General features: G+C 45.9%; 1 protein-coding gene and 1 pseudogene across 5 annotated transcripts in view; one reads left to right on the top strand and one right to left on the bottom strand.

The window, feature by feature from the left end:
- The window catches only part of VPS13B (vacuolar protein sorting 13 homolog B), a 996,761-nt gene that overhangs the window by 472,626 nt on the left and 504,551 nt on the right, over window positions 1-19,584 (bottom strand). The gene's annotated exons all lie outside the window — the stretch shown is intronic.
- Window positions 11,865-12,517, top strand: LOC142046248 (uncharacterized; annotated as a pseudogene).

Here is a 19,584-nt window from a genome sequence, read left to right as displayed (position 1 = left end):
TTCGGCACTGGTGAGGCCGCATCTGGAATATTGTGTCCAGTTTTGGGTGCCACACTACAAAAAGGACGTGGAACAATTGGAGAGAGTCCAGCGGAGGGCAACAAAAATGATTAGAGGACTAGAGCACATGACTTATGAAGAGAGACTGAAGGAACTAAGCTTATTTAGCCTGCAAAAGAGAAGACTAAGGGGGGATTTGATAGCAACCTTCAACTACTTGAAGGGGTGCTCCAAGGAGGAGGGAGCTAGGCTGTTCTCAGTGGTGACGGAGGACAGAACAAGGAGCAATGGTTTGAAGTTGCAGTTGCGGAAGTCGAGGCTGGATATTAGAAAAAACTTTCTGACTAGGAGAGTGGTGAAGTATTGGAATGGGTTACCTAGGGAGGTGGTAGAATCTCCATCTTTAGAGCTATTTAAGGTCCGGCTAGACCCCCACCTGGCTGGGATTATTTAGGGAAAATGGTCCTGCCTTTAGCAGGGGGTTGGACTAGATGACCTCATGAGGTCCCTTCCAACCTTTTGATTCTATGATTCTATGATTCTATGATCTACATCCTTACTGAGTCACTGTGTGAACTTCATGTAACCCCCGTCCTTTTTCTCTCCCATTCTCCATTGGTCCTTTCCTGTTAATTACCATCACTGTCATATCACATGTTAACTCTAGATTGTACATTCTATTGTTTTTTCTTATTTTGTGACGTATCTAGGATATTGCTGGATGCTTGATAAATAATAACATTAGTTTGACACTTGGGGCAGGGGCCTTGTCTTATTTATTTGCTGGGCACTTAGGTGCCATAAAAGTAACAATTTTGCTTTTTTACCATACTTCATTTCTGGCAAGGTTTCAGCAGCCTTTATCTCACACGCTGATAAAATTAGAGATCAATGTTTTAAATTATTTCACAGCAATTCCAAGCTGCTATCAGTTAATATATAAGCTTGGTTTCTAGCTGGTCTCAGGAGACTGGCTTCTAAGAGCATGCTGAAAAAGAAACAGGTAAGATTAAGACAACGAACTGTATGATTTTAAGATAATACCTTTCTCAACTGTCAAGGACTACACATGCTTCTTACACTAATGCAGGACCCCCAGCTTTCTGCCCATTTAAGCCACACATAGCTAGACCTGAAGGCTAACAACATACCAATCTGAAAATAATTACTGATCTCTCTATTGAGAAGTGTTTTTTTTCTTTTAAACTGGTCTGACACTGAATATAACAAAAGCCTGGACCTATAATTAGTGTGATTTTTACTCCTTGTTTTATGGAGAAAAGAGAGAGAGGAAGAGGAGTGGTAAGAGAAAGAAGAAGTTACTCACCTTGAGTTCTTCGAGATGTGTGTCCCTGTGGGTGCTCCACTCTAGGAGTTGGTGCGTCCCTGCGCCGGAGATTGGAGATTTCTTGCAGCAGTACTCGGCCGGGGGAAGGGCGGGCCCAGAAGTCATCTCGTGCAGCCATTGGCACCTCCTGTAACACGCGCTCCCCTGACCGTCCCCTCCATTCCTTCTCTACTGCAGAGCTCGGCTGTGTGAACTCCAGAGAGGAGGATGGATGGGTAGTGGAGCACCCACGAGGGAACACATCTCGAAGAACTATCATTACTGTACAAGGTGAGTAATTTCTTCTTCTTCTTCGAGTGGTGTCCCTGTGGGTGCTCCACTCTAGGTGCTTGTAGAGCAGCACTCCACTAGAGGTGGTAGGGGTTCAGAGTTATATATAAGTGTGTGATGAGAGCACTGTAAGGTCAATGATAGAGTCTGAGACAAGGCCTTGGGTGATAGCATAATGCTTTGCAAAAGTGTGCTCCGATGTCCAGGTCGCAGCTCTACAAATATCTATTAAGGGGACATTGTTCAAGAATGCAATCGATGTCGCCATGGCTTGCATTGAGTGGGATCTGATGCCCACAGGGGGTTCTTTGTGATGCAGGCAGTAGCAAGTTTGAATATAGGTAGAGACCCATTTAGAGAGTCTCTGGGTCGATATAGTAGAGCCCTTGGAGCGCTCTGCTGTAGAGACGAATAGTCCTGGTGACTTGCGAAATGGTTTAATTCTGTCCAAGTAGAAGGATACAGCCTGTCTGACATCCAGCATGTGCAGTGTTGCTTCTCGAGAGTCGTTATGTGCTTTGGGATAGAAGGCAGGTAAGTGTATGGTTTGGTTAATATGAAAATTTGTAGCCACTTTGGGCAAGAATTTTGGGTGAGGACATAACATGATTTTGTCTTTGGAAAATACAATGTAGGGTGGTTCAGCCATCAATGCTCCCATCTCACTGACACGGCTGGCAGAAGTGATCGCCACTAGGAATGCAACCTTCATTGATATATGAAGGCGTTGTTAGAGGCTTGAAGGGTGGTCTTGTGAGATATTTGAGCACAAGATTGAGATCCCATGGTGGTGCAGGTTAGTATACTTCTGGGTACATGTTCTGTATACCTGCCAGGAAGCGCCACGTAAATCGGGTGAGCGAATATTGAAGCCCCTTCTCTGTTCATGGAGGGCTGTAATGGCAGTGAGGTTTACTTTAATAGAGCTTATGGCTAATCCTGTTTCTTTCAGTTCTAGTAGGTAGTCTAGGATCATAGATAGAGGCACGATGGTTGCGTCCAGCTGTTTTTGCTGATGCCAAAGGGAGAATCTTCTCCACTTGTGGTGGTAAGTATTTCTAGTGGTGAGGCAACGGCTATTTAGTAATAGATGTTTTACTTTCCCCAAACAGTTCAATTCCCCATGTTGGAACCAGAGAGGAGGCACTCTTTGAGACAGAGTTTCGCTGGGTCTGGATGGAGAGTCAGGCCCTTGTTCTAGGACAGGAGGTCTGTCTGGAAAGGAAGCGGTTGCGGGGCACAGACTACTAGAAGTGAGAGGTATGGAAACTAAGTCTGAATGGGCCATATGGGGACAATAAGAATGATGTATGCTCTGCCTAGTCATATCTTCCAGATGACCTGTGGGATCAGTGGGATCAGTGGGAAGGCGTATATGAGTGACACATTCCACGGGATGAGGCAGGCATCCCCTAATAATCCCAGTGCCAGGTTTGCTCTGGAGCAAAATAGTGGACATTTGTGATTTGTTGCTGAGGCAAAAAGATCGATTACTGGGTGACACCATTTTTGGAATATGGTGTTGAGAACACTGTTGTTGATTTCCCACTTGTGTTCCTGTAAGAAGTGCCTGCTAAGGTTGTCAGCTGTAGTGTTTTGGCACCTTGGTAGGTATGATGCTGTGATGTTTATATTGTTGCGGATGCAGAAGTTCCACAAATTCCTGGCTTCTACGCATAGCAAGTGAGACCTGGTTCCTCCTTGGCGATTGATGTAAAACATGTATGCTACATTGTTGATGAGAATAGAGATTGAGGTTTCTTGTATAAGTGGGAGGAAGTGTCGGCATGCATTGTGTACTATGCGGAGGTCCAGGAGATCGATATGTAGTAGGGTTTCTGTCGCAGACTACTTGCCTAGTACACTGTGGTGACCCAAGCGGGCGCCCCAACCTATCAGGGAGGCATCTGTTGTAATTGTCACTGATGGAGGGTCTTGTTGAAAGGGAATCCCGGAGCATACATTCCTTGGCTGTGTCCACCATTGTAAGGAGAGGATGACCCTTGGTGGTAGTGTCACACGTCTGTTGAGAGAGTGTTTGCTGGGTGCATAGACCGTGCTCAACCAGTGCTGCAGACACCGCATATGGAGTCTGGTATACTTTACTATGAAAGTGGTAGCTGCCATATGTCCCAGAATCTGAAGGCATGTCCCCACTGAAGTTTGTGGACTGATGGTCACCGTGGAAATAAGATTAGTCAAGGTAGTAAATCTATGGTTTGGCAATATTGCCTTGGCGTGTATGGAGTCTAGGTCAGCTCCAGTAAACTCCAATCACTGGGTTGGTTCCAGGGTGGATTTGTTTTCATTTATCTGTAGACCTAGTTGGTGAAACAGGTCTATTGTGGTCTTCAGCATGCCTGCCGTTTCTTGTTGGATGGCATCCTTAAGAAGGCAATTGTCCAAATACAGGAAGATGATGACTCCATTGCGTCGTAAATGTGCTGCTAGTACCGCGAGTGTTTTTGAGAATACGTGGGGAGCAGTGGACAGTCCTAAGGGAAGGACCCTGTACTGGTAGTGATTGGGTCCTACTGAGAAACTCAGGAACTGTCTGTGGGCAGGATGTATTGTAATATGAAAGCATGCGTCTTGGAGGTCGAGGGCTGCAAACCAGTTCCCCCGCATCTAGCGCTGGGATTATTGTGGCCACAGTGACCATTTTGAACCTGTGGTTACATACGAACCTGTTGAGTTTTTGGAGATTTAAGACTGGCCTCCATCCCCCTCCTTTCTTCTCTGTCAGGAAATATTTGGAATAAAACCCCCTCCCTCGGTATTGATGTGGTACTGGTTCTACAGCACCCAGCAGTAGGAGGTGGTCTACTTCTTGTTGCAGAATGTGCTTGTGAGAAGGGTTCCTGAAGAGGAACAGGGAAGGGAGGAGGGTAGGGGGATGGCTGTGAAAGGAATGGTGTAGTCAGATTGTATGATCTCCAAAACCCATTGATCTGTGGTTGTCGCAGCCCAGGCATGGTAAAATGGGCATAGACGGTGACTAAAATTGTGGGATGGGGTATCTATTGGAGTTAGAGGTGTGGAGAGGTCTTGTATACCCTCAACCAAGACTTCTAAATAGTGGCTTAAATGTAGATGGACGGGTGGACGAGGCCTGGTTCTGTGGACCTCGTCGTCTCTGAGCCCGTTGTTTCGGTCTGTTCTGAGTGAAGTATCGTGGTTGTTGACGGTTAAATGAGGTGTCTCATGACCTTTGGTATGGTGTAAAGCGAAGACGTTTGTCAGGCATTGGGTGTATACCTAGTGTACACAGCGTTGCTCAGGAGGCCTTCATGGTATGGAGGACATTGTCTGTTTGCGATGAGAATAGTTTATGCCTATCGAAGGGGAGGTCCTCCACTTTTAGCTGTAGTTCTTTTGGAATTCCCGAAGCCTGCAACCATGATATTTCTTCTCATAACCACAGCTGTTGCAGTTGTTTGGACAGCTGTATCTGCTACATCCATTGAGGCTTGTAGCACTGTGTGGGCTATTAACTGACCCTCATTGATAATGGCAGTGAGTTGAGGACGTTTATGCTTGGGGAGGTCCTCCACGAGCTCTTGTGTTTTACTATAGTTAGAATAGTCGTAATTTGCTAGTAGAGCAGAACAGTTGTCAACTCTAAGTAGAAAAGTGACTGACATGTAAACTTTCCATCCAAAGAGGTCCAGTCTCTTGTGTTCTTTATCGTGCAGTGAGGAGCAGAAATGAGGCTGTTTACTGCATTGATTAGTAGCCTCTGCTACCAGACAGCAGGATTGTGGGTGTGAAAACAAAAATTCCATGCCTTTGGTTGGAACGAAGTATTTCCTGTCAGTCCTTTTATTGGTGGGTGGTGCCAGTGCCGATGTTTGCCATATTACCTTTGCAGGCTCTATGATAGCCTCATCTATGGGGAGGGCAATCTTGGTCGATGATGTCGGTCATAAGATTTGTAACAACTTATGTTGTTTCTCCTGCATCTCATGTAAGGCAATTTCTTGGCAGTTTGTTCCTCTTTTGCTGAGTTCTTGGTACTATTTCAGGTCATCTGGTGTTGTAGGGGTAGACGGCATCACCACTTCCTCTGGTGCAGAAGATGAGTGTGGGGCAGATGGTGAACTATCCAGGTTGGCCTGAAAGAGTATCTCTCTTCCTCTTCTCTCTCTGTCTCAGGGGGGTCAGAGGTTTCTCTGTGTGGTAATGATAGATGTACTCGGGAAGCTCTTGTTGCTGGGGAAGGGGGACCAGAATAGGAGTTCTGGTATGTGAGCCAAGGACCCCATTGTGGCCATTGCGTGGGATAAGGTGACAATTGGTAAGGCCAGTGCTGTGCATACCAGGGCTGTGAATGCTCTGAGAGATGAGGCTTCGGCTTCACGGCATTCCATGTAGGTCTCATCTGTGATGGAGATATAACTATCTTATAGAGCCGGAAGGGACCCTGAAAGATAATTGAGTCCAGCCCCCTGCCTTCACTAGCAGGATCAAGTACTGATTTTGCCCCAGGTCCCTAAGTGGCCCCCTCAAGGACTGAACTCACAACCCTGGGTTTAGTAAGCCAATGCTCAAGCCCCTGAGCTATCCCTCCCCCCTATGAACGTTGAGAGGAGAAGCAAATGTCCTGCATGTCTTCTTCCTCACCATCATGCATGGAGGGTGGTGCAGGAGATGAAGGATGGTACCGTGCTATGTAGCTCGAGGAGAGTTCGGTGTTGAGCAGTGGTGACTGTGGTGCTGAAGAAACTGCTATGTCAGCAGGACACAGGAGTTGCGCTGGTCCCGCCTTGGGGTTGCAGTCGACCGTTGGAGTGCTGACCGGTGCTGGGTTTGGCTTGTTAGCTGGCATCAAGTCTTGGGTCGGTGCCAGTAGCGGAAAAACTGATCGCGGTGCCACTGCCCGTGCCACGCTCTGCACTGAGGTAGTCAATGCCGTGGAGGAGACCTGACGTCTCAACTCCGGTGCCACGCATTGGGGCTCAGCAGGGGTCCACTGAGGGATGGTGCTGGAAGAACCCGGTGCCTCATAAGTGCTCAATCTGGATGAGTGGAGCACTGAGGGTAAAGACTTCACCGGCGAAGTTCTCTTTTTCTGAGAGACCCTTGCTGGAGAGCTTGAGGCTCGCTTCCTGACAATTTTCAAAGTCTGAACCTTATCAGAGCTCAGGGATCTTGGTCTGTGAGACTCCCCAGAGGACATCTCTTGCAGAGGTTGGAGGAATTTCTCCAGCAGAAGCATCTTCAAGTGTAGATCCCTGTCATGTCTTGCCCTTGATGTTAAGTTTGTGCAATGTGCGCATTTCTGGGATATGAGTTTCTCCCAGACAGAGAATGCAGGATGTGTGGCCGTCAAAGACTGGCATCGGTTCACGGCAGGAGTCACACTTTTTAACTCCTGTTGAGCCTGGCAGGACTGCAGTTAAGCCTCTCCTGCCTTTCACAGAATCACAGAATATCAGGGACCTCAGGAGGTAATCTAGTCCAACCCCCTGTTCAAAGCAGGACCAAATCCCAACTAAATCATCCCACCTAGCCCTTTGTCAAGCCTGATCTTAAAAACCTCTAAGGAAGAAGATTCCACCACCTCCCTAGATAACTCATTCCAGTGCTTCACCACCCTCCTAGTGAAAAAGCTTTTCCTAATATCCAACCTAAACCTCCCCCACTGCAACTTGAGACCATTACTCCTTGTTCTGTCATCGATCTATCCTCTTCTGAACCCCCCCTTTCAGGGTAGTTGAAAGCAGTATCAATCCCTATTCTCCTCTCTGCAGACTAAACAAGCCCAGTTCCCTCAGCTTCTCCTAGAAGGCATGTCCCGCCCCCAATCATTTTTGTTTCCCTCCGCTGGACTCTTTCCAATTTTCCACTCGTGTTCTTGAGTATGTGGGGGCCCAAAACTGGAACAGTACTCCAAGAGGCCCTCACCAATGTCGAAATAAGAGGAACGATCTGGTCACAATTACTGACAAATACCCTACTTGCACACTGTTGACTCATATCCAGCTTCTCGTCCACTGTAACCCCTAGGTCCTTTTCTGCAGAACTGCTTCCTAGCCATTCGGTCCCTAGTCTGTAACAGTGAATGGGATTCTTCCGTCCTAAGTGCAGGACTCTGCACTCGTCCTTATTGAACCTCATCAGGTTTCGTTTGGCCCAGTCCTCTAATTTGTCTAGGTCCCTCTGTATCCTATCCCTACCCTCCAGCGTATCTACCACTCCTCCCAGTTTAGTGTAATCTGCAAACTTGCTGAGAGTGCAGTCCACGCCGTCCTCCAGATCATTAATGAAGATATTGAACAAAACCTTTTAAGAGATATGGGTGCGAGTTAATTGTAAAGGTAAACTGTAGAAACTGTTCCCAAAGGGGAGTCAAGGAGAGAAAAAGCCTTCTTCTTTGTTCTCTCCCTCCATCTTTTTTTGGGGGAGGGGGGGCAGAAAAACTTCTAAGAGGAACTAAGGAAACAATGTAACTAAGTACAGACTAAAAAGAAGTTGCTATGTAACTTGTAACCTCTTTTTTTCCCAGAAAGTATCAAAGAGAACACTGCCACGGAGCTCCGCCTGCAGCTGAGGATGGTTGAGAAGGAACTGAGGGGACGGTCGGGGGTGCGCGCGCTACAGGAGGTGCCAACAGTTGCATGAGATGACGCCTGTGTGCACCCTTCCCCCTGCCGAATACTGCTGTGAGAAATCTCCGATCTCCTGTGCAGGGAAGCATTGACAACTAGAGTGGAGCACCCACAGGGACACCACTCGATAAAGAAACTCTAGATACAAAAAGGTAAAATGAAACTGGAAATATGTTAGACAGAATCAACTAAACTAGGAGATGGGAATGAAGGAATAAAGAAATGGAATAAAGGCACAGATATACAATTTTAAGATTAGCACACTTCGTATTAATTTAGCCATATTCCAATATATGTTATACATCTCTAACAGAAAAGAGGAGCTGAAAGAAAGAGTAAAGAGTCAATTGTAATTCTTTTGATGGGGAAACCTCACCTTCTATAGCTGAACCTTTCCAAATTCTCATAACTACCATCTCCTGTGGCCTCACATCCACAACAGAGGTCTTTCTAGCTAGTCAAATCACAGACTATAGGAAATGGAAGTTCAAGTCTAGTGTTCTTCAACTTCACTGACAGGCCAGATCTTCCCTCCCTAAATTCTCTAACCAGAAACAAATTCTGCCCAATAGGCTACAATATGAACTCTAGAAATAAAACATCTGTTGTCCCATCCACTTCCAGCAAGCTTTTGATGAAAAACAGGAGGGTACAGAGGCTAAGAGTGACATTTCCAGAACCCTATTATCTCTCTTCACCATTAGAGGTCCGTTTTAGGTGAACATGATGTCCCTGTAAGTCACTTTTATTAACCATGTTTTAGCTTTTACTTTTTATACACTGAGGCATAGATTTAAATTTGTACATAAAACCACATGTGCACGAAACTTACATGGGCAAGCCAGATATCTGCATACCCGTGTGCAGATGCAACTCCTATCTACATCTGTACATCAAGCATTCTATACCTGCAACTCCAGAGCATGCAAAAATGTGCACAGATTTAAAAGTTGAGGTCTAGGATTAGGACCAAACATTTTGTCATGTACATTGCAATCTTAAAAAAGATAAAAGAACAAATTTTGAAGAGATCTTTTTTTAAATAAACAGTGCTGTGCTGTAGCTTTGCTTGTCATATATAATATTTCCCACTTTCACATAATTTGGAAGTCCTTAATAAAGCACGAATTAACTATGCCAAATTCCATAATGCATTCTTCAAAAGAATAACTACTTTTAATTTAAAAAGGAAAATAGAATACTTAGTCAAACCACTCTATCTCCTGAGAGAAACAAAGCTATCATATTTTATTCATTAGTGTCAAACTCTGTGCCATTAAATTATTTTACAATGAAACTAAATACCCGATTAATCATAAAAGGAATGGGATTTAGTCTAAACTAGTGAGATAAAGTACGTGATTAAAGTGAGCGATTCCTAATATAAATGAAATTTAACAAAGAAGTTTTCTTTTTTGCTGCAGTAATATCCATTTTGCTAAATAATTAAAAACATGACTTCTCAACATCCACTTTTAATTTAAATTGAGCAGTGTTGCCTTAGAAAACTAAGGAGTACTTTGATGACCCATGAAAATAGTTGTTTGTCTTTATTATTACCGTTATTTATCATTTATCAATTTTTTGCCACAAAATTTTTGCTACCAAAAAAAAAGGTTGTCTGTAAAATCAACATCACCACCTTTCTTGACATCTCCAGATTCTGAACAACAGACTTTTTGACTAATAATTTCTGATTTGACCATTACCAGCAATGGGAAATCTGATTCCTTTACAAAGAAGACAGTAGCAAAGGTCAAAGGTCAGAATCAGCTAGACAATTGAAAAAGAGAATGAGCCAGCTATAGGGACGAATTCTCAAAACTCGGGTGCAAAGTTATGTCCAGATAAAATGTAGATGCTTGCATAAACAGGTAACTGCCATATACTAATCTTATATTTGTGCATGCAAGTAAATGTTTGCATGAGCAATTACCTGTGCAAAAATGAAAGTTTGTGCAGTTTTTGTAGGTGTAATTCAGAATCCAAGTTTTGAAAAACTCACTTGGTACAAATACACACTTGCCCCTACCCTCACTCCTTCCCCCCATAACAACTTTGAAGAGCCATTAAAAATTCTATAATTGCAAATTAACCAGTCCTCAATGCCAAATATACATTTATCCTAGTTCCCTCTTACTTTTCCTTTTCCACGTAGCAGGCCCACCTCCCTTCCCACTCCTGAGTAAACCCTTCTTCTTCACTTCATAAAGACTCACCTCCCTGGCTTTCCAAAGGGTATTTTCCCAGCTCTAGCACTCATACTTCCCACTTGCTTTCTCCCAACTACTAGCTTCACACTTATGAAGTTGCTTGGGTTCCTGAGTTCCATGCAAAAGTATTCCTTCTCAGCCAATAGTTTCCAGCCTGAGGATCAACACTAAGAGCAAACAAGCTTAGAGTAAAAGAGTGGAATGGGAAATGAGGGCTCTCAAAACATTATTATTTAATATTTATTTAAAGGCAGCACCTTTATTTATTATTTAATATTTATTTAAAGGCAGGTCCTGAATACAGTGGAAATTAAAATATTAATAGAGTCATAGAATTTAAGGCCAGAAGAGACCACTCGATCATCTAGTCTGACCTCCTTTCTATCACAGGCCACCAATGACACCCAACACTCATACACTAAACCCAACAACATGTATGCTTGGAGTTTCAAGGATGGACCATGTTCAGAATGAACAAATTAGGAGAAATGTGATGTTGGTACCAATTACAGAAAAGCTGAGGGAATCCACCCTTAGATGGTTTGGACATGTGAAAAGAAGATCAGAAAACTATATTGGAAAATAATGGTTACTAGCCTTTCATAACTGTTGTTCTTCGAGATGTGCTGCACATGTCCATTTTACTCTGGTGTATGCATGCCCCATGCATAGTCATCCTAAATTTTCCCCTCAGTGGTACTTATAGGGGTTGCTCAAGTGCCCTCTGCTCCCTTGGGCCACTAGCATAAGTATAAAGTGCCCAGACGATTTCAATTCCTTTTTTCTAGAAGCTCCGATGTAGAGGAGCAGGAGGGCGGGTTCTGGAATGGACATATGACAACACATCTCAAAGAACAACATTTGCAAAAGGTGACTAATCGTTGTTTTTCTTCTTTGAGTGATTGCACAGTGCATTCCACTCTTGATGACTTCCAAGCAGTAATATAGGCAAATGAATCAGCGATCACATACACACAGAGCATAGCACAGCTCAACAAATTTGGCATCGTCCCTAAAGTAATGGGCGATGACACAATGGGAGGAGAAAGTGTGCACCGATGATCAGCTTGCTACTTTAGGCCTGGCCTACACTATGAGTTTAGGTTGAATTTAGCAGTATTAAATCAAATTAACCCTACACCCATCCACACAATGAAGCCATTTTTGTCAACAAAAAGGGCTCTTAAAATTGATTTCTGTACTCCTCCCTAACGAGTGGAGCAGCACTGAAATCGACATAGCCAGTTTGAATTAGGGTTAGTGTGGATGCAATTCGACGGTATTGGCCTCTGAGAGCTATCCCACAGTGCACCATTGTGACTGCTCTGGACAGCAATCTGAACTCAGATGCACTGGGCAGGTAGAAGGAAAAGCCCCGCAAACTTTTGAATTTCATTTCCTGTTTGCCCAGCGTGAAAAGTTGATCGGCACAGGTAACCATGCAGAGCTTATCAGCACAGGTGACCATGCAGTCCCAGAATCAAAAAAGAGCTCCAGCATGGACCATACGGGAGGTATTGGATCTGATCGCTGTATGGGGAGACAAATCCGTGCCATCAGAACTCTGTTCCAAAAGACAGAATGCCAAAACATTTGAAAAAATCTCCAAGGCCATGATGGACAGAGGCCACAACAGGGACTCAACACAGTGCGACATAAAACTTAAGGAGCTGAGACAAGCATACCAGAAAGCCAAAGGATCAAATGGATGCTCCGGGACAGAGCCGCAGACATGCCACTTCTACGCTGAGCTGCAGGCAATTCTGGGGGGGCCGCCACCACTACCCCACCCCTGTCCGTGGACTCCGATGATGGGGTACTCTCAGTCGCCATGGCTGAGGATTTTGCAGACGGGGAAGATGAGGAGGAAGAGGTTGAAGAGACCACACAGCACACTGTTCTCCCCAACAGCCAGGATCTTTTTCTCAGCCTGACTGAAATACCCTCCCAAGGTCATATCCCGGACCATGAAGCCAGAGAAGGGCCCTCTGGTGAGTGTACCTTTGTAAATATAAAACATGGTTTAAAAGCAAGTGTTTTTTAAAGATTAATTTGCCCTGAGGACTTGGGATGCATTTGTGGTCTGTACAACTACTGGAAAAGTCTGTTAATGTGTCTGGGGATGGAGCGGAAATCCTCCATGAAGCTCTCTTGAAGGTACTCTAAAAGCCTTTGCAGAGGTTTCTGGGGGAGAGCAGCCTTATTCCGTCCTCCATGGTAGGACACTTTACCACACCATGCTAGTAACAAGTACTCTGGTATCACTGCATGACAAAGCCTGGCAGCATATGGTCCTGGTGTATGCTGGCATTCAAGCAACATCAGTTCTTCATCTCTCTGTTTTATCCTCAGGAGAGTGATATCGTCCATGGTAACCAAGTTGAAATACAAGAATTTAATTAGGGGACATTCATAGGTGGCCGTTCCTACTGGGTTGTTTGCCTGTGGCTGAAAAGAAATCCTCCCTGCAGTTAGCGAAGCGGTGGGGAGCGGAGGAGGCATTGGCGCTGAGCTGTTTGCGTTTGGCTAGCTGGGATCTTCCCTGATACCAGCACGCGGTGCGGTGGGGGGAGGGTTAAAGCAGTTATCCAGAGAAAAGGATGTGGGGGTTAGTTTGTACTGAAATCACATGTGCTATACAGTGTTGTTCACCATGAAAGAGTATACCCATTGTTCTGTAAAATGTATCTTTTTAAATACTTCTCTCCCTTTTTTTCTTCCTGCAGCCGCAAATGTTTCAAGCCTCCCTCCTCTGTCCCAAAGGCTATCTCAGATAAATCGGCGAAAAAAATGTATGTGCAATGAAATGTTCTCTGAGCTCATGCAGGCCACCCGCACTGAAAGAGCTCAGCAGAAAGGGTGGAGGGACACGATAGCACAGGACAGGAAAGCAGACACTGAATGTGAAGAGAGGTGCCAGCAGGAAGATCAGAGGATGCACGAAGCGACACTACTGCGGGAACAAACGGACATGATCTGGCGTCTGGTGGAGGTTCAGGAACGTCAGCTGGAGAGACTTCCGCTGCAGCCCTTGTATAACTGCCCTCCCTCCTCCCCATGTTCCATAGCCTCCTCCTCACTCAGACGCCCAAGAACGTGGGAGGTGGAGGGGTAGGCTCCAGGCACCCAACCACTCCACCCTAGTGGACAGAAGGCTGTCATTCAACACGTATTGAAGTGGGCTCTTTCTTCCCTCCTCCCTCACCCCACCCGGTCGACCTTGTGAGTTATCTCCCTATTTTTATAATCAATTAATAAAGAATACATGGTGTTTAAATGATAGTGACTTTATTTCCAATCTGTGATCGAAGGGGGGAGGGCGGTTTTTTAGAGGGAATTTTAGAGTCAACCAAGGGGGCAGGTTTTCATCAAGGAGAAACAAATAGAACTGTCACACGGTACCCTGGCCAGTCATGAAACTGGTTTTCAAAGCTTCTCTGATGCACAGTGCTTCCTGATGTGCTCTTCTAATCGCCCTGGTGTCTGGCAGCATGTAATCAGCCACCAGGCGATTTGCCTCAACTTCCCACCCCGCCATAAATGTCTCCCCCTTACTCTCATAGAGACTGTGGAGCACACAGCAAGCAGCAATAACAATGGGAATATTGCTTTTGCTGAGATCTGAGAGAGTCAGTAAACTGTGCCGGCGACCCTTCAAATGTCCAAATGTACACTCTACCATCATTCTGCACTTGCTCAGCCTATAGTTGAACAGCTCCTTACTACTGTCCAGGGTGCCTGTGTACAGCTTCATGAGCCAGGGCATTAAGGGGTAGGCTGGGTCCCCAAGGATAACTATAGACATTTCAACATCCCCAACAGTTATTTTCTGGTCTGGGAAGTAAATCCCTTCCTGCAGCCATTTAAACAGACCAGAGTTCCTGAAGACGTGAGCATCATGAACCTTACCTGGCCATTCCACGTTGTGTTTGTGAAACGTCCCTTGTGATCCACCAGTGCTTGCAGCACCATTGAGAAGTACCCCTTGCGGTTTATGTACTGGCTGCCTTGGTGGTCCGGTCCCAAGACAGGGATATGCGTTCCGTCTATCGCCCCACCACAGTTAGGGAATCCCACTGCAGCAAAGCGATCTACTATGACCAGCACGTTTCCCAGAGTCACTACCTTTGATAGCAGCACCTCAGTGATTGCATTGGCTACTTGCATGACAGCAACCCCCACAGTAGTTGCCCACTCCAAATTGATTCCTGACTGACTGGTAGCTGTCTGGCATTGCAAGCTCCCAGTGGGCTATTGCCACTTGCTTGTGAACTGTGAGAGCTGTTCTCGTCTTGGTATTCTTGCGCTTCAGGGCAGGGGAAAGCAAGTAACAAAGTTCCATGAAAGTGCCCTTACGCATGCAAAAGTTTCGCAGCCACTGGGAATCATCCCAGACCTGCAACACTATGCAGTCCCACCAATCTGTGCTAGTTTCTCGGGCACAGAATCAGCGTTCCACGGCATGAACCTGCCCCATTAACACCACGATGTCCATATTGCCAGGGCCTGCACCTTGAGAGAAGTCTGTGTCCATGTCCTCATCACTCTCATCACTGTGCTGCCGTCGCCGCCTCACCTGGTTTTTCAGCTTCTGTTTCTGCATAAACTGCACAATACTGCATGATGTGTTACAATGCTCATAATTGCTGCGGTGAGCTGAACGGGCTCCATGCTTGCCATGTTATGGCATCTGCATGGAAAAAAGGCACGAAACGATTGTCTGCAGTTGCTCTCACGGAGGGAGGGGCGACTGACAACTGTAGCTATCCCGCAGTCTCCTCCAACCATTTGAATTCTGGGTTGAGTTCCCAATGCCTGATGTGGCAAAAACATCATCACAGGTGGTTCTGGGTACATGTCGTCAGCGTTCCCGCCCCTCTTCGTAAAAGCAAAGGAAAAAATCGTTTCTCGCCTTTTTTCACTGTCAGCGTATGCCTACCGGATGCTGCTAGCAGACGCGGTACTGCAGCGCTACACAGCAGCATCCCCTTGCCTTGCCTTGCGGACGGCAGACGGTGCAGTATGATGGGTATCCGTCATCATCGTCCTGTGGGTACACCTGGCTGGCCTTGGTGAGGTCGGTAGGCGGTGCTTGGGCAGACATGGGTGATCCTGGCCGGCCTCGGAAGGGCGGTTAGGGGTGCCTGGAAAAAAACGGGAATGACTTCAGGTCATTCTCTCTTTGAGTTCTGTATAATGGAGATTCAGTTCTGCCTCGAATATCATGCGAGCTGGAGGCTTCTGCCTCAGGCTGCTCTCCCAGTCGGCAGCACCACATGGTTGCGCCTACCCCTTGCTCTCATGGCTCATGAAGCCTGGACAGTAGTAAGGGGCAGTCCAACTATAGGCTGAGCAAGTGCAGAATGGTGGTTCACTCTACTTCCCTGTAAGCCAACCATCCTCTCCTCCCCTCTTTGACCTCTGCTTGCAGAGGCAATAAAGTCAGTGTTGTTTCGAATTCATACATTCTTTATTACTTCATCACACAAATGGGGGGATAACTGCCATGGTAGCCCAGCAAGGATGGGGAAGGAGGGAAGCAACAGGTGAGGTTGTTGTACGGGCACCCCCTAGGATGGCATGCAGCTCATAATTTCTGCGGGACGTCTGGGGCTTGCGCTTGCATCTATGGTTCTTTAGTAGGCTTGCCTGATATTTTTGGTAGCACTGAATCTCCATTAGACAAAACTTAAAGAAGAGAATGACCTGAGAAGTCATTCCCATTTTGTCTAAGTGCCCCCGACGGACCTCACGAAGGCCGGCCAGGAGCACCCATAACAGCAGCAGATGGTACAGTATCACTGGTAACCGTCTTTGCTAACTTGCAAAGGCAAGGAGCTGCAGCTGCTGCTGTGTAGCACTGTCAACAGCATCCAGTAGACATACGGCGACAGTGAAAAAAGGCTGAATGGGCTCCATGCTTGCCGTGCTATGGCGTCTGCTCGGGCAATCGAGAGAAAAGGGTGCAAAATGATTGTCTTCCATTGCTTTCATGGGGGGGAGTGAGGGTTGACTGATGACATTTTCCCATAACAACCTGCGACAAATTTTTGGCCCCATCGGGCATTGGGAGTTCAACCCAGAATTCCAATGGGCAGCAGGGACTGCAGGAATTGTGGGATAGCTACCACAATGCACCGCTCTGAAAGTCGACGTTTGCCACGGTTCTATCGATGCACGCCGCTGAATTAATGTGCTTAGTGTGGATGCATACACTCCACTTTATACAATCTGTTCCCAAAAATTGACTTATGTACAACCGGAGTAATTTCATAGTGTAGACATATCCTTACAAATGTCCTGGATAGGGGTCTGTGCTAAGAACACTGCTCAGAACACTGCTGAAGTTGCTTGCAATCTCATGGAATGAGTAGTCAGATTACTTGGCGGATAAACGCCTGCCTGATCATAACAAGTGCGGATACATGAAGTTATCCGGGATGAAATTCTGTGCAGACACAGGGAGACTTCTCATTTTGTCTGCTACAGCCATGAACCATTAGGTGGAATGCTGAAACAGTTTAGTCTTTTCTATGTAGAATTCTAGAGCGTGTCTAAAATCCAATAACTGTAGTCATTGTTCATTCTTATTTGCACAAGGCTTTGGAAAAGACAGGTAGGTAAATTGCTCTATTACTATGAAATTGCTAAACTACTTTTGGGAGGAAACTCAGGTGAGGACATAAATACACCTTATCTTTAAAAAAGACTGTGTATGGTAGCTCTAAGGTGAAAGCATACAGTTCAGACACTCTTCTGACAGACATGTTGGCAATTAAAATTATCAGCTTCCAAGAGAGGTATAGTAAGGAGCACGTTGCTAACAGCTTCAACGGTGGTCCCATAAGTTTTGGGAAGATCAGGTTCACATCCCAAGGAGGATCGGGTTCCCTTACTTCAGGATACAACCTTTTTAGGCCTTTTAGGAATCTGACTGCCATGGGATTTGAAAAATAACAGAGTGATTGTCCACCCAAGGTGGACAGCGCATATTGCTGCCAGGTGGATCTGATAGAGGGCCCTGCTAAGCCTTGCTGTTACAGGTGCAACAAATAGTTGAGTATACTTTGGATGGATGAATGCATTGGCGAGACTCTGGTTTGGGAATCCCAGAACAAGAACCGCTTCCATTTTGATGGGTAGGCCATGCTGGTGGAGGGCTTTCTACTACTTAGTAAGACATGGCGAACTTGCTCCGAGCAAGCCTGTTCTTTGGGATTTAGCCACGGAGCTTCCAGACTGTTAAATAAAGGAACCCAGGTTTGTGTGGAGCAGCCAGCCATGTCCTGAGAGATCAGATCCAGGTGCAATGGGAGTGAGATTGGGGTCACCACTGAGAGATCTAAGTGGAGAACCAATGTTGGTGGGGCTATAAATATAACCCACTTAAACTTTAGTGGCACTCTGTGTAGGAGTGGGATTGGGGGAAGAGCATAATAAAATTGTCCCATCCAGGGTAGCAGGAAGACATTCATAATGGAATCTGGACTGTGGCCTTGAAGGGAGCAGAATTGGTTACACTGTCTGTTGTCCTCATTTGCAAACAGGTCTAGTTGGGGAGTCTCCCAGTACTGGAACATGCCTCTAACTACATCTGGGCAAAGAGACCACTTGAGACAGGAGCAAGACTTGCTCACATGATCTGCCAGCTCGTTCTACACCTCCAGAAGTTAAGAGGACTTGATGGGCTATACAAAATTCCCATAGGTAAACTGCTTCCTGACAAAGGAGGGAAGAGTGAGCTCTCTCTCCTTGCCTATTTATGTAAAACATGGCTGCAATGTTGTCTCCAAATAAGCTTCTGCCCCTGATATGAGGCAGGACCATCTGACAGGCAAGATAAACCACCTTGAGTCTATGACATTCATATGAAAAGAGAGATTTTGCCAGAGAGCAAAGACGCTGAGTTCTGATGAGCCCCAGATGAGCTCCCCATCCTAGCGTTAGTGCGTTTCAGACCAGAGTAACTGATGGTTGGTGGCGGATGAAGGGGAACGCCTGCACAAACATTGAGAGGATCCAACTACCAATTCAAAGAGATGAGAACCTGTGAGCGTACTATGAGCACAATGTCCAGATGGAGACAGCTTGACAAGTATACTGAGGCCAGCCATGTCTAGAGAGGTCTGAGATGCAGTCTTCTGTGTTGTATCACATATGTGCACGAGGCCATGTGGCCTAGGAGCCCAACACAGTTTCAGGCTATTGTGATTGGATGATCTTTGAAGTGTGTCACCCGCAATTGGACTGATTGGAATTGTAACTTGGGGACGATCACCCTGGCCTAGGTAGAGTTCAACAACGCTCCAATAAACTCTCTTCTCTGTACCAGACAAAAGGTAGACTTGTCTGCATTGAACAGAAGGCCTAATGCTGGATGAGTTGAACTCTGAACACAACTTGAGCCATGGACCAGTTCTTGACTATCCATCATCCAGATAAGGTAGACTTGAACCTTTAATCTCCTCAGGAAAGCTGCCAATATGGCTATACACTTTGTGAACATGCAAGCACTGCCAACTGGTAATGTGAATTCTGGTTCAGTCAGAGGAACATTTCTTACTAATGCCAAGGCACTTGGTGCTGAGTCTGACTGGCATGACTCAGATGAAGGTCTCAGTGTCTCCTCTATGAGCAGAAACTTTAGCCTGGCCTCCCAATCCATCTTTGCGTGAGGCTTAAAATCCTTGCAGATTTGTCAATGGTCCCCAGTATAAGCTTCCCCCAGGCACTTTAAGTAACTTGTGTGTGGGTCACTCAGGCATAGCCTTGTTGCAGGAAATGCAGGCTTTAAGCCTGATGACCGAGGCATCCCTGGGCACTGGGAATTGGCCAAAAAATGAAACATTGAAATCTAACTACTTAACTAATACTAACTATTTATAATATACAGAGGAAAGTCCACAGAGAGAACTTGCGAATGCAAGAACAGTTCCAGTGACTGTCACAGGAGGTAAGAAGGAACTGAGATGGGATGGGGCTGGCTGGGTGCTTCTTACTGGCACCAACATTGTGTGGCAGTAGAGGGTACTCGAGCCGCATCAAAGGGCACGATTGAGGAAAAAAATATGGCAACTGTGGAGCATGCACACATCAAGAGAGGAATGCACATATGCAATCACTCAAATAAGAACAGGATATT

The sequence above is a fragment of the Chelonoidis abingdonii genome, chromosome 2 (genome assembly GCF_003597395.2).
Source record: "Chelonoidis abingdonii isolate Lonesome George chromosome 2, CheloAbing_2.0, whole genome shotgun sequence".
In the NCBI taxonomy this organism is placed as follows: domain Eukaryota; kingdom Metazoa; phylum Chordata; order Testudines; family Testudinidae; genus Chelonoidis; species Chelonoidis abingdonii.
Note: the sequence above shows the minus strand (reverse complement) of the source record. Positions and strands in the feature narration are given on the sequence as shown.